The following is a 14,522-nucleotide window of genomic DNA, read 5'->3' on the forward strand; positions in this document are numbered from 1 at the left end:
TCCTAGTTCGCTAAGGGCTTTGCGCGGAACTGGTGTTTGCACGGAGTTGGCGTTTTGCAAGCTCCTTGAGTTTGGTTGGTCTTGCATCGCAGACCATTGGAAGGAGAGGCGGGCCGCCCTTTCGACCTCGCTCGCCCCTGCTAGCAGGGGAGGCGCGTGCCGCCGCCGCCTCCGCGTGGCGAGTGCCGGGGGCGGGGGGTGTCCGGGGTGCGCGACACGGAGCCCCGGGTGCTGGCCTCGGACACAGTCCTGAGCGCGGACAGGTTTCACCCGGATAGTCACCGCGCCGCCGGGCCCAGGCCGCTTCTCTCCGATGAGAAGTCGTTCTGCGGCCTCGGACGCGCGGGGCAGGCGGCCGGCACCCCCCGGGGTCCCGCGCCCTCCCCCCAGGGTCCCGCACCCCCGGGGTCCCGCCCGCACAAATTCCGCGCCCAGAAACCTGTTCTTTAGCCGAAGGGGAGCGCGGGGCCCGAGACAGGGTCTGTGCGGAGCAGCGGGAAAGAACGTCGTGGATAGAGTTCGGCAGCCTTCGCGGGCACGCTCCTCTCCGGTCAGGCGGCGGGTGTAGACGGTGACTTGGCGGGTGTAGACGGTGACTTGCCGCGTGGCCCACGCGCTCCTTGCCGACGGCTGCAGGTGGCCGAGGTGCGCTCAAGCCCACCTGCTCCATTTTCTCGCCAACACGCTCCTCCCGCGGGTTTTCTCCCGTGAACGTGCCAGAAACGGGCACCTGGGTTTGTCTTCCCGGAGGCAGGAGACGCGATGATCAACAATCTGCGAGGAGAAAACACCGCGGGGCCGGGAGGCGAGACGCCAAGCCTGTGCCCCGTGTGTGCGGGGACTAAGCGGGCCGCTTCTCGGGGACCGTCGCCGCGTGCAGTGACTGTGACGTCCGCCCAGCCCCGCTGCGGATCGGGTGCTCCCTCTTCCTCCCGAAGCCGGCAGGGTGAGGACCTCCGGGGGCTGGGATGGCGAGGGGCACTCTATGGCCGTCTAGGTGGCGGAACATAAAATAAGACAAAAATGAAATCTCCTGGGGTTTGTTTTTAAGAGTGTCATGCGCGAGCGTGGACGAAGAATCGTGACTCATAAACTCGACTAAACGCTCAGTGGAGTCACTCAAACTCTTCATAGACGATTACGGGGACCGGCGCCTCGCGTGGGGTTCCATGGTGTAATGGTTAGCACTCTGGACTCTGAATCCAGCGATCCGAGTTCAAGTCTCGGTGGAACCTGCCGAGTCTTTTGGTCTCGCTTTGTTTTTTTCCTGGAAAGTGCTGTTCACCTCAATGACCCCGACCAGTTTTGTCCTGGGAACCCCCTGTGAGTCCCTGCAAGTCCGCACACGCCTGCATCCGGGCCAGGACGAAGGAACAGAATTTCATTCTGGCTTAATGGGGTTTCTTTTTAAGGAGGGAAAGAACCATGAGACGGAAACACAGGAGGGAAACCGCAAAGCCCCTGTACTCTGCCGTGACCGGGAAACAACTCGAAATAAAAAGCAAGAATCGACTCACGTAACATTTATTTTCTGTGCACATTAAAAAGAATGTTTGCACCTGTGAAATATTTCAAACAGGGGAAATAAATAATTCTAATGGTCCTCCTCCCCTCTCCCTATGGCCACTGAACCCAGTTTGTGTATACAACACACACACACACACACACACACACACACGCAGAAACCAAAGGTGGAAAATCTGAAATTAGGGGACTCTAAGTAAGGGGTGCTTAAGACTCATTATCACATCGTAAAGGTATCTACAGATTCAACATATTTTGAGGTAAAACTTGAGGGGAAATCCATAGTAATAATCTCACTGGGCCTTCATCGGGCCATGGTGCCGCCCCCAGAACGCCACACTTCCCTCTTTCTCATCCAGGACGGTTAACTCCTGCTCTACAGCTATTTCTTTACTAATTACATTATTTGTACAAGTTTCCTTTTTTCATTTGCTCTTGTACTGTTGTGTATAGGCCTTCTTCTTTTTTTTTTTTTTAACTTCTGGTTGGGCATCTGTGTTACATGCAGTGAGGTTGTTTTCATCCTGGATTGGAAATCTGCAGACGTTCCGCTACGGGCTGGAAGATTCCACGCCAGCAAATAGTCTCATCACGACACCAGGCGGGTAGGAGATTGTTAGGCAATGTTCTCCCCCTCACAACCAACACCCATCACTGACTCCAAATGTGCTCGCCCTGCAAATTCTGTCCCCGTAGCCGGGTCTCGTTCACGGCCTGCTTCTTCTCCCGTTGTCGCTTTGTGCAAACTGTTTATCCAAACGTTCATATCCAGATTCCCCTTCATAATAAATGAGTTCTGTGAAGTCTCTGCCACCACGAGTAAACAAACACCCTCATTCAAAATTAGAGACCTTTGGTTTTCTCTCTCACGGTGTGTCACTGACTGTGGGATACGCACAATCTTGAGTGTTTTGCTAGGTCTGTGCTGGGGAAACACCAATTATGGCTTTACCACAGCCCCTCACCCTTCAGAGTATGTGAGATCTACTCTTCATACACTCCGTCACCCATGGATACAGACTGCTCTTAGTGTGGTCCACACTGAAGTTTGCTTTATCCTTTCTCACCTTCCTAGGCACACAAATTTTCTTGTTCAGACAAAAATGCAAGAAGTGTCTCTACCCTGCAAAAGTAAAACTCTAAGTCTTTCCTGTAAATATTTTGCCATCAGAAAATGGTCCACATGAATCAAAATCAGAAAACTTAAAGAGGATACGATCAACAGATATTTCCTCTACACCAAAAACTGACAGCCGTGGTTGATTCAAACCTGTAGCCATACGGATTCGCCTGATTGTTATAGAAGAGGGGAGGAAAGATTGTGGAAACTCTTTTCCTTTCTGTTGTTTCTTATTAAGTGTGAGAAGACTCGGCCTAATTGAAGAAGAAGGGAGGCGTGCATAAAGTAGATGAATATATGTCCAGAGAAAGTAGAAATTCAGTTTACCACAGTTGATATCAACCAGTCATTATATATGTATATATATTTAAATATATATATTTTTTTATTTTTGAGAGAGTTTAACACCGGGGGGGGGGTGCGGAAGGAGAGGGAGAGAGAATCTCAAGCAGGCCTCCTGTCCATCTCAGAGCCTGTTCCAAGGCTCCATGCGCCTTGGGCTTGGTCGGGGGTAGGGGGACAATCACACAGTTATGAGATCAGGACCGGAGTCAAATCAAGAGCTAGTTGTTCAACCAACTGAGCCACCCGGGTGCCCCCATCCGTCATTATATACTGAGATTCATCCGTATAGCTATGTGTGGATCTATGCCTGTTAAATGCCGCCTAATCCTTTTGGTGGGAATATACTTTCTTAAATGACACAAAATACGTCTCAGCTGATGTAACATCCTGGACTTACATTATGCTTCCCTGAGGATCTTGTCGGCGTTCCCCCCACTGTCTCACACTGTTGGGTGTCATTCTGGGGAAGGCTGCTTCCAGGATGATTCTTGCCCTTAGCAATAAGGTGATCTTTTTAGTGACTCCCTAAATAATCATTTATCTTCAAAGCCACATAACTTTCAGTCACCGTCCCCCCCCCCACGGCTCCATCCCCCACCGGGTCTTCTCACCCATAAATTCACTCCCATCTTTCTTCCGGACCTGAACTCATAAGCCTCTTAATCACTGTTTGTTTCTCCTAATCATTTGTGAAACCCGCCGTAACACTTTCATCCCCTGAACGTGCTAGAGGAGAAGGGAGTGGGGACAGAAGAATCTGCTTTGGGGTCTCTCTCTGCAGCAGCATGGAAGCATTAATTCTAAGGAATATGTCGATGGATCGGGGCTTTGCAGAGTTTAAAAGTCTCCCTCCCTCCAATATATGTGCCTTAATTCCAATTCCTCCCCATCTCTGGGGCCAAAATAGCTCTCGCCTTTCTCTCAAACCAGCCTTCGACTCTACATCCAAATCCTGTTGGTTGGAAAAGTCTGTCCCGGCATCAGGCTCTGGGGTTCAGGAGCGGAAAAGGTCTGCTGCGTGGGAAACTCTTGGCGCGCTGTGAAGAAACGCCCCCCTCAGATGTAGGCGAACCCCCCACATACTGAGGGGGGATGCTTCCGGCATCAGGGAAAACACGAGCACTGAACACTCAACGGGCCGCAATATCCATCCCAGGCCAAATCCAGGGTCTTAGGTCACACCACTCTTGTGGTCTTATCGCCGGAGAGGACGAGTCCAGAACAGTGAGCCGACTCAGCGGTGGAGGCAGGCGCGGGTCTGAACCCCCCGCAGGGGCAGGGGCGGACGGACAGCTGCTGGGGGGTTGGGTGCGGGGCTCGCCCTCTGGCTTCCCAGTCCTGAGACCAGGATACAAACCTATTATGTCCGGTGGGATCTCTGAGGACCTGGTGTAAAGATCGACAAATAAGACGCGTCAAGTCCTTGGACCGCCGGGGTGCAGTAGGGGCCTGAAAAAGAGGACCTACTGTGATTTGGGGGGGCCAACAAATCTGCCCCTGAAGCTGCGAGCAACCTGAGCGTTTTAGGAGTGTCTCCTAAGGACCTTGTGAGCGCCGCGGCCCATCAACCCACCCGGAGGTCCGCGTCCATACCGCCTCACTGTGCGGCCCTGAGCAGTTTCTTCATCGATTAAGTGGAAGTAAAAATCTGATGGGGCTCCCGCTTAACTCCTGTCTTCTTGGCACAAAGTGATCGGTAGCGACCTACCAGAGTCACTGCTTTTCAGGGATCCTAACTTCCCACAGTGGGGGCTGGAGTCTGACGAAGTCGGGTGCCTCAGGCCAACTTGGCGAGTGGAGCCGAGCAGGGCGCCGCCCGCACTTGAGGAAGCAGCCCCCGCGGGTGGGGAACGGGGTGCGTTACCTTCATCTGCGGGTGTGGGTACGCGGGAGAATAATCCAGACTGTTCCTGGTAAAACCGTAGTCGGCAGGATTCGAACCTGCGCGGGGAGACCCCAATGGATTTCAAGTCCATCGCCTTAACCACTCGGCCACGACTACCTGCTCGCCTGGGGTGAACCGAGAGTGGATGCGTGCCGCGCCCCAAGGAGTGGGGCCGGGCGACAGCCGGGAAGATCCGCGGGCCTCGCCCTCCGGAACAAAGGAGCCCGTCCACCGTGCAGGGCAAACCGAGAACCCGCGGGCTCGTGGCGGGTCAGAAAAAGGCTCCGGCACAAACCACTCGAATGTCCGAGGCCCGCAGCACCGGAGCCGTCCCCCAGCGGCCGCCCTCCGCGGACACCGCGGTCACAGCGGTCACAGGGTGCTTGGGAGCCCAGGAGGGAGCCCAGGAGGGAGCCCAGGAGGGAACCCAGAAGGGAATCCAGGAAGGGGCACAGGACAGAGCCCAGGAGGGAGCCCAGGAGGGAATCCAGGAGGGGGCACAGGACAGAGCCCAGGAGGGAGCCCAGGAGGGAATCCAGGAGGGAACCCAGAAGGGAATCCAGGAGGGAGCCCAGGAAGGAATCCAGGAGGGAACCCAGGAGGGAGCCCAGGAGGGAGGACCTGATGCCCACTGAGCTTTGAGGAGCGCCGTCCTAGGGGAAATGAACTTAACAAAGAGCGTGTACAGCACACAAACCTTTTCATTTCCCGTTGTGATAGGTTTAAAAAGGTATTAAAAATGGATGAAATGTTTAAATATTTTTGCTTCATCTGCCTAACAGATCAATAAAGGCCGCTAAACAGAAATTTGGAAGGTTTCTGTAATCGTCCTGGGAAAACGTTTATGATATAACACGTATTCACTGACAAGAGCAGTGTGCAATTAACACGACCTCAGTGAGGCAACCTTTCGCCTGTGAAACACTGAGAGGAAGGGAGGGACGCTTCACGATGTTTCCGGTGCTGGCTTCCGGCTTGCGGAGTCAGGAGCGAAGCTTCTGTTTGCTTCCTGCAGCGCGAAGTGATCCAGTCTTACAAGTGAATAGCAGAGCGACGCATTTTATTGATTTGTTGGTTATTTATTGATATTACCGGAGAGTTGACATTTGCCTCAAAGGGTTCTGGGATTCATTATCTGCCTCGTTGCCTGCAATGCACAGTGAAAGTAATTACCTTGAACTTGTTTCTCAAAAAACCGGCGCCAGTCGGCGACTGGCAAAATTAACGAATTTTTAAAAGATGATTTTGAAAGAACAGTGAGATGGGGAACAGTTTTAGAAGCCTCTTACATTTGCATACATGTTCATGTTTTGAAGGTTTGAGGAACGGCTTTATTGGAGGCCTGTGCCAGGGTGATCTCCGCACACGGGTGCAGCCAGACAGTCTTTTAAATCAGATGGTTGTGGGTTTTCCGGGAGACGACCGCCGGATCTTCCACTATGTGCAGAACCCAACACTCGTCTTGAAAACGGTTGGTCGCTTGGAGTTGTCCAGCCTCGCGGGAAGCCGAGCTATCGAACCAGCCTGATGACAGGGTCCCGGCGGTGGAGGATGGGGACTGCAGAGAGGCCCACAAGTACAAGTACAAGTGAAGCTTCTTGTACTCCCGCTTTCATGTAATTTGGCCTTAGCTTGGTCAGGGCAGCCCCCCTACCAATGAAAGTACCTGGGGATTTGTTGGTTGGGGAATTGCCCACGACAGGCCCCCCGGGAAAAGGACCATTGGGGAAAGAAATAAGATTCCGCAGGGAAATTGTGCGGCCCCACATCCAGCCCTTGCCACCCCCTATAAAGACTCCTCTGCCTAAAGGAAGGATGGGCCCATATATTTCCCAGCCAAGGAGGGGGCAAATGGGTTCGAAATCCCCACTATGGCAACAAAGAAACGTATCTATGGATACAAGTTACTCCAACCCCTAGGCCCGCTTGGCCCCCAGGAGGCTTCCAGATGACAACTGGACCTGGTGGGTTAAGGTACAGAATGGTTCATTAGTTCCTAGGTATACATTGTCCCTCTGGGAGCACATGAGGCGTGGGTTCCCAGGGCCCTCTTGGCTCCCTCCCGGCACCCCAGACCAAAGCGAATACCTTTGTTCCTTGTAGTGCAAATGGTTCAAAGAAACAATTAAAAAGTCCTATCCCTGTAAACGTTCCACTTGAGGTGTGGAGAGCTAGATGACCTTGAAAGGGCAGGAGGGAACGTTACAAGAAAAGAACTATGTTGTTCCTTTATGGGTGATCACACAAAGGAACATTTTTAGAATTAGGTAATGCCTAGAAACATAGATAACACAGCTACAAGGAATTTGCTAAAAAATATAATGCCACGTTTGCCACAATAAAGCGGCCAGTCGAACCCACTGCTGTTGTCTGTGTCCATGTGTTATTTTCCCCGACGCCGTTCATCCTTCGGGAACGCCTGGACCTGCTGGGGCTGGACCTCGGCACAGCCTGTCGCTGTCCTCACGGAGCCGCGGCCGATGCTACAGCCCGTGCGGGTTTGCTGCGCGTCTCCCGGGTCCCCTCGGCAGCTGGCCGCGCAGGGAGCTGGGCTCCCGGGAAGTGTCCTGCCCCAGCCCTTCCGGCAGGCCGCCCGAGGCAGGGGTCCTCCCGAGCTCACGACAAGGACGCGTGACCCCGCCCCTTCGCCCCGCTGATGTCCAACGGGAAGAGACGGGAACAGCAGATGCGCCTCCTGGTGGAAGATGCGAGCCCCTGACACCTGTCCCTGACGCCTGCCCCTGACGCCTGCGGGCCTCACGGCTACTTATGCTAATGAGGCCCACGGCTCCCGTGTAGTCGTGGCCGAGTGGTTAAGGCGATGGACTAGAAATCCATTGGGGTCTCCCCGCGCAGGTTCGAATCCTGCCGACTACGGCGCCCCGCCCCCCACCTGGGGGCTATCCTATTGTCGCCGCCTGAGCCGGGAAGACAGCGACCCGGTCCTTTCTGGGGCGGCGGGAAGACTCCGCGCTTGCCCGGACACGAGGCGCGCGCGCCGTCTTTCCATGCACTTTTGCACAAGTCACTCGGCCACAGTCCTGCAGGTGCGTCCCTGTCCCCGAGGAGGAGCCAGGCTTCTCGATGCTCCCGTGTCCGCCGCGGTCCCAGCCCCGCTCGGACGGCAGCGTGTCCGCCCGGGAGGTGGCCGCGGGGTCCGCAGGGGGCTTCTCCCCGAGCCGGGGAAGATGGCAGGTGCGGCGTCCCCCCGGGAGCCGGACCTGGAATTCACAGAGCCCTGAGCACAGAAGGGGTGCAACCACAGCCGGACCCGCAGCTTGTCCCGCTCCTCCCTTCCAGCGGCTCATCCTCCGGGGGCTGCGCCGCGGCTCGTGAACAGACACGGAAGGAGAAACGCGGGAGTTTGCCCCCTAGACTTCCGGTTAAAAGTCCGCCCCCTCCCGCCTCAACGGCGCGGCCGCTGCGGTGACGGAACAGCGCGTCCTTCCCGAGTCGGGAGACTTCACCCGGGCCCCGGGGAGCCAGGCTTCTCACCGAGACCGGGATCGGGCCGGTACGTGCGGGGAGGCGCGCGGGGAGGGGGTCCCGGAGTCAGGGGCCGCAGGGCGGGGGCGCCGCCGTCTGGGGCGCGCACGTCTCGGGTCCCACGCGTCCCGGCCCGGAAGGGAGGCAGACGCTGGGGTCACTTCTGCGAGCGGTTCCCGCCCGCGAACCCCCCGCCCGCCCGCGCCCCGGTCCTTTTCCGTCCGCTCCCGCCGCGCGGCCCCGTGTCCTCCCCCTGCCCGCAGTCTCCCCCTGCCCTTTCCCGTCCCACCCTCCCCCTGCCCACCCGCCCCCGCAGCACCTCCTCCCCCGGGAGCCGCGGCACCGCGTCCCGCCGCCCGCTCCCCCACGCGTACGGACTCCCGCTATCGCGGGGGCTTCTCCTACGGGCGCCCCCCGGAGCGTCACCTCCCCTCCCTCCGCCCTGAACCCCCACTCTCTCCGAGGGTCACCTCCGCTCCGCCGAGGGTCAGCCCCGCTCCTCCCAGGGTCAGCTCCCTTTCCCCCGAGGGTCCCCTCCGCGGCGTCCCAAGCCAAGGCCGCCAGCGCCTGGCGGCGCGGGAAGTAGGGAGGGGCGCGGCCGGGCTCACGAAAGGCCCCTATGACTCTTTAGGTTTGAGCCCGAGTCCAGCCGGCAGACCGGGAGTCGAGGTGCCAGAAAAATGAAAGGCTGGGAGGGTTTGCCGTTATTCCGTGAGCTTTGAGAAAGAGGTGCGAGGAAGAGAGAGCAGGGCAGCCGTGAGATCCTTCCCCGGGAGGGGCCTCCGCCCTGGGGGTGCTTGGGAAGCAGACCCCGCGCTCGCGGGCAGCAATAAGCGAGCTTAGCAGAGGATGGTTTCGATCCATCGACCTCTGGGTTATGGGCCCAGCACGCTCCCGCTGCGCCACTCTGCTCGTCTGGCGAGGCCACCGCTGGCTTTCCTACCCCGATTCCTACCTGCTTGACCGCGTGCTGCTACGCTCCGTCCCCCCACTCTCCCTCCCTCCCTCCCTCCGACTCTGCTCTCCGTTTCACTCCCTTCCCAGCCCAACAATCCACGCCACTCCCGACGTGTCCTCGCCGCGCAGACCCTCGGGGACCTCCAGTCCTCTCCCTGCGAGGTCGCCCGTCACCCGCCTGGCTGGGAGTGATGATGGCGAGGATGTCAGCTCGGGCAAAGCCCCTTCCTTGGGATTCGCCCCTGGTCCTCCAGCCCATCACCTTTCTCCTCTTCCTTCTCGCCGCGCACTCGGATTTATCCGCTAACGTGGTCCCGGGCTCTGTTTTACCTTTCGTGACCCCTGCCCGCGCGTCCGCACAGGTCTCATTCTCTCGGCCGCTCTCCGTTATTGGAGACCCCAAAGTCACCCTCCCCCATTTCCAAGCCCCCATCGCGGGGTTCAGAGCCACCTGCACCCAGCTCTGGAAGCGCCCCCACCCCCACCCCCGCGCACCGCGCTCCGAGGTCAGACGTGGGGCTGCGCGACAGGTCCGTTTCTACCTGCGGGGTCTTGGCCCTCGGGCACCGACAGACGGATGACTTAGCCCAGAAGGCCCTAGCGACTCTGCAGGCTGCCAAGGCTGCGGGCGTTTGAAGAAACCCGACATGCCAGCTCCCGGGGCAGAGACGGGCCCTCTCCGAGGCGATTTTACCCAAACCCGGGCCGCGCTTCCCCCATCCAGGCGCGGTTTGTGGCACCTGCAAACCCCTGAAGGCGCCGACTGGTTTCCTCCTTCACCCCCTTCGCTTCCCTTCCGAATTCTGCAGGGTGCGCACCTTCTCGGGCACATTCTCGTCCTTTCTGCCCCGTTCCCTCTTGTCTGCCACAGAAGCGCAGACCCTGTGTGGACCGCCCGGGACAGAACGTTCCGTCACTTCTACGGCTGACCCCCGCCAGCAGGAACGGGACACGGCCCCCTCCTGCCGGAAGAGGGTCACGCGGCCTCTGCACCTGTGCGTCGGTCACTTGGACTCCCGAATGCTCTCCCGGGAAATTGCAAGGGTCGAACCAAGACTTCCAAAAAAGATCGTGGAAACGCGGAGACGGCCCCGCCACCGGGGATTTGGCCCGCGCTCCTCAATTCTGTCAAGCGAAGCCAGACTCCGGGCGCCTGTTCTTAGCTGGACTGGCCGCCCGTTTTTTGGCTTTGATTCAAAGTGCTAACTTCGAAGCCTGTGACACTATTTCTGGACTGCACTAGAAGGGCTGAAACTTACATTTTTATGTCTAGAGGGAGCCCAGTTTTTCGCCCTCAGGATTGACAGTGCGAGTCAAGAGGCTCCAGTTGTCGATCTCTGGTCTGCTCCGCGGCCCCCACTCCAGCAGCTTCGTCTTTAGATGTCCCCACCCACCCATCACTTCTGGCAGTGTCTTAGGCTCGAGGATCCTCTGTCTTGGTCTTTCTTCAACTTTTCAGGTGGAAAACTTAGCTGCAGGGAGGATCAGGCTCTAGCGGATTGCTTGTTTCGTATGGAACACGGGAGATGGAAATTCCTGCAGCTAAATGAGAACTAGACTTAGATCCAGCAAGATCACTCACCGGGATGAAGCAATTGTCTTCGACTTTGACTCTCTCCCAGTGAGGTGAAAGAACATAGTGAAATGTACGTTCGAAGCCAAAGTTTCTGACTCTTTGACATAATGGGTCCCATAGATGACCCTTTGCTCTCATGACAAATGGGCACGTTGTGCTTTGTCCCTGGGTTGACGAGACTCAGTTTGATTTAATCTCCAGCTTCCTGTTTTGTCAGCCTCTGAGGGCAACCAGGGAGCTACCCTCCAAACCAGGACAAACCCTGATGGAAGGTTCAGACGGACTCTGGATCAAGCTCTGTGAGGAATGATGGACAGCGCGAAGACATTCGCTGTGAAATCATGTGCAATACAAAGATAAGGGGCACTAAGGAATCTACTCCTGAAATCGTTGTTGCACTATATGCTAACTAATTTGGATGTAAATTTAAAAAAAGAAATAAAAAAATAAAATTACAAAAATTACATTATCCACAAAAAAAACAAACAAACATTTTGAGGGAAATACAGACCGAAGAAGGTTAAACATGTAGCCTACGCTAATAAAACAGCAGAGCCAGAAGCTTCTGGTTTCTTTACATTCTAGACCTACCTGGCAACTACACCTCTAATAAAAAGCTCTTTTGTAATGATACAAAAAAAAAGAAGATTTCAAAACTCTAAATGTAATAGTTTTTGATTCTTTAAGCTGTGGAACGCATATATAATGGAATATTCTGCAGGTGATCGTGTGAATGAGGCAAGTTCGTTTGTACTGATGTGAATTACACATGCATAATATATGTAAATCTATGTATTTACTCCATGTAACTGCAGACTCACTGAGTTGTAAGTAATGCTAGAGAGAGAACACGGTACCCAAGTTTCCCCCCATGGTGACATCCGGGCTCATCACATCACCAGCAGGATATCGACATTGATACAGCCCTCCAAGTCTTATTCTCATCTCCCCAGTTGTACTCACTTTGGTGTGAGTACGTTCACCTCTATGCAGTTTATCCCGGGCAGATTCACGTAGCCAGCACCCCAAGCCCTTGTGGCTTCCTGGCAGTGAGACTCCGCCCCCCCATCTTCTCCCAGCACTTCCCTCCCTAAGGCCAGAAAACCAGAAGCTGATTCTTCATCTAAGTGAGTCTTTCCCAGAATGTTGTAGAAGTGGAATCACACAAAATATAACTTTTTGAGATTGGCTTCTTTTCCACACAAGTCCGTGGAAATTCATCCAAGTGGCCACATGTGTCTGTAGTCTCTTCCTTTGTACCGGAAGCATATTTCACAGTGTGGATACATCATTAGCTGTTCAGACATTCACCTACCTGTGTTTCCAGTTTGGGGCTAGTCTGGGTAAAGATGCTGTAAAAAAAAAAAACAACTGCATACAGATCTTTGTAGGAACATAAGTTCCTATTTCTCTGGAATAAATACCCGAGAGTGCGATTACTGGATTATCTGAAAATTTCATGTTTACCTTTCTAAGAAACTACCAAACCATTTTCCTGAGTCACTTTACCATTTTACGTTCCCACCATCAGTGTAGGAGTGATTTAGTTTCCCCACATCCTCGCCAGAATCGAGTGTTGTCATTATTTTTGGTTTAGCCATTCTGACAGGTGGAGGGTGATACCTTATTGTGGTTTTAATTTGTATTTCCCTGACAGCTAAGGAAGTTGAACATTTTGTTCCTGTACTTAATCTGCCATCCGTTTATTATCATAGGTGTAATGTCTCTCATGTCTTTTATCCACTTTCTAACTAAAGTGTTGGTTTTCTTTCCTGGTCTGTCCAGTTTCGAGAATTCTGTGTAGATGTTCTAGATACTGTCCTTTACCAGATATGTGGGTTATAAATATTTCTCCCAATTTGTAGCTTGTTTTTTCAACTGCTTCATAGCGTCTTTCTGCAGAGTGAAAGTTGTTAATTTTGAAGAGGTCTGATTTATCTCTTTTCCTTTTGAGGATTGAGCTTTTGGTACCAAGTCGAAGGACTCTGCCTTGACCCTAGATCCTGAAAAATCTGCTATGTTGTTTTCTGAAAGTTTTAGAATTTTACATTTCAGTCTGTGATTCATTTTAAGTTAATTTTTGTGTACAGAATGAGATTTAAGTCGATGTGGGTTTCGGTTTTTGTTTTTGTTGGGGTTTTTGGCCTACGGATGCCAGCTACTCGAGGACCAAGTATTGAAGGCTCCCTCTTCTGTTGAATTTTTTCCCCTACGCTACTGTTCAGAAATCAGTTGGGCATATTTCCATGGGTCAGTATGTATTGTTAAGGGAAAGAGATAACCAAGATGAACACTCTGTACGAATTTGCAACCCTTCACTTAAGAGTATAGAGTGGACTGAACATTATACACACATGTAACTCTGGAAAGTTATACAAAAACTCATTCCACTGGGGAGGCAAATCGAAGAGCTCAAGCAATTAGATGGAAAACACTTTTTTTCACTGCGTGTGTCCCAATATCATTTGAGATTCATATTGTGATTATTATTTTTAAAATACTTTAAATATTGAAATTCTTTTTTTATTAAAAATTTTTTATGTTTATTTATTTTTGAGACAGAGACAGAGCATGAATGGGGGAGGGGCAGAAAGAGAGGGAGACCCAGAGTCCAAAGCAGGCTCCAGGCTCTGAGCTGTCAGCACAGAGCCCGACGTGGGGCTCGAACCCATGGACTGCGAGATCACGCCCTGAGCTGAGAAGTCGGTCATTCAACCAACTGAGCCACCCAGGCGCCCCAATATTGGAATTCTTAATATGCAAAGAAAACATACTTTCTGTCCGTTGATAACAGCTTTGTTCTAGACTTTATTTTCCAGTGACATGGAAGCAAATGATTTTACCGTCTTCGGATAGCATTTACTTCTGGCGCTTCTTTCCTTACCCCTTACCCAGGCTGGGGTTGTGGCAAGCCAGCCTGAAACTCCAGATCAGCCTGCACAGACGCATGAAAACATGAGTGTATTGGGCGATATTAGCGATACAGCTGGTCTGCAAAAATTGCCGAACGGTAACGATTCCATGGAGAAGCAAGCACTCCCACTAGCTTTTCATCTTTCTGAAAGAGTGACCTTCAAGCAGGAACCACCAAGGTATCCCTGAAATTTGGACTCTTCTGGGAGAAAAGAAAGCATTAGGACTCAAGTCAAACCTACTGGATAATACAGTAATTAGGATTTCTTTTTTTCTGGCCAGATTGAGAGGCTCCATCACAGGCCCGTTAATCCCAAGAACAAAACAGGGGGGTTTTAGTGAATGGGGATGCATTGTTTACAGTTTGGGTTCGGTTCCTGTTTCTCTTGAACTTGCAGCTGTGTAGGGTTTCAAAGTAACCTACAAGATGTCAAAATTTTCCGGAGGGAGTCACTCCGTAGTCGGCAGGATTCGAACCTGCGCGGGGAAACCCCAATGGATTTCTAGTCCATCGCCTTAACCACTCGGCCACGACTACACGACAGAGCTGTCCCTTGTTAAAGTAAATAGCCGTGCTGAAGCTTGGTTCTGTTGGTGAAGGTCACGTTGCGTACCAGAAAGTGCACGTGTAGTCAAATCCTTCCCATTCCTTAATGTCATGTGGATGACTACCATACTGCGGCACCATATTGGCAAGTAAGACTTTCTCCTCAGAA

The 14,522-nt window shown here is 53.4% G+C and overlaps 5 non-coding genes across 5 annotated transcripts; 2 read left to right on the forward strand and 3 right to left on the reverse strand.

Moving 5' to 3' along the window:
* The first annotated feature begins 1,163 nt into the window (after positions 1-1,163).
* On the forward strand, positions 1,164-1,235 carry TRNAQ-CUG. The gene has a single exon. It is a non-coding gene; the product is annotated as a tRNA-Gln (tRNA).
* Positions 1,236-4,909: 3,674 nt separating this feature from the next.
* Positions 4,910-4,991, reverse strand: TRNAS-UGA. The gene has a single exon. It is a non-coding gene; the product is annotated as a tRNA-Ser (tRNA).
* A 2,678-nt stretch (positions 4,992-7,669) lies between these two features.
* TRNAS-AGA lies at positions 7,670-7,751 on the forward strand. The gene has a single exon. It is a non-coding gene; the product is annotated as a tRNA-Ser (tRNA).
* Positions 7,752-9,200: 1,449 nt separating this feature from the next.
* TRNAM-CAU lies at positions 9,201-9,272 on the reverse strand. Its single transcript has one exon. It is a non-coding gene; the product is annotated as a tRNA-Met (tRNA).
* Positions 9,273-14,262: 4,990 nt separating this feature from the next.
* Positions 14,263-14,344, reverse strand: TRNAS-AGA. Its single transcript has one exon. It is a non-coding gene; the product is annotated as a tRNA-Ser (tRNA).
* Positions 14,345-14,522: the final 178 nt, after the last annotated feature.

This window comes from Panthera leo, chromosome B2, assembly GCF_018350215.1.
Source record: "Panthera leo isolate Ple1 chromosome B2, P.leo_Ple1_pat1.1, whole genome shotgun sequence".
Taxonomy (NCBI): domain Eukaryota; kingdom Metazoa; phylum Chordata; class Mammalia; order Carnivora; family Felidae; genus Panthera; species Panthera leo.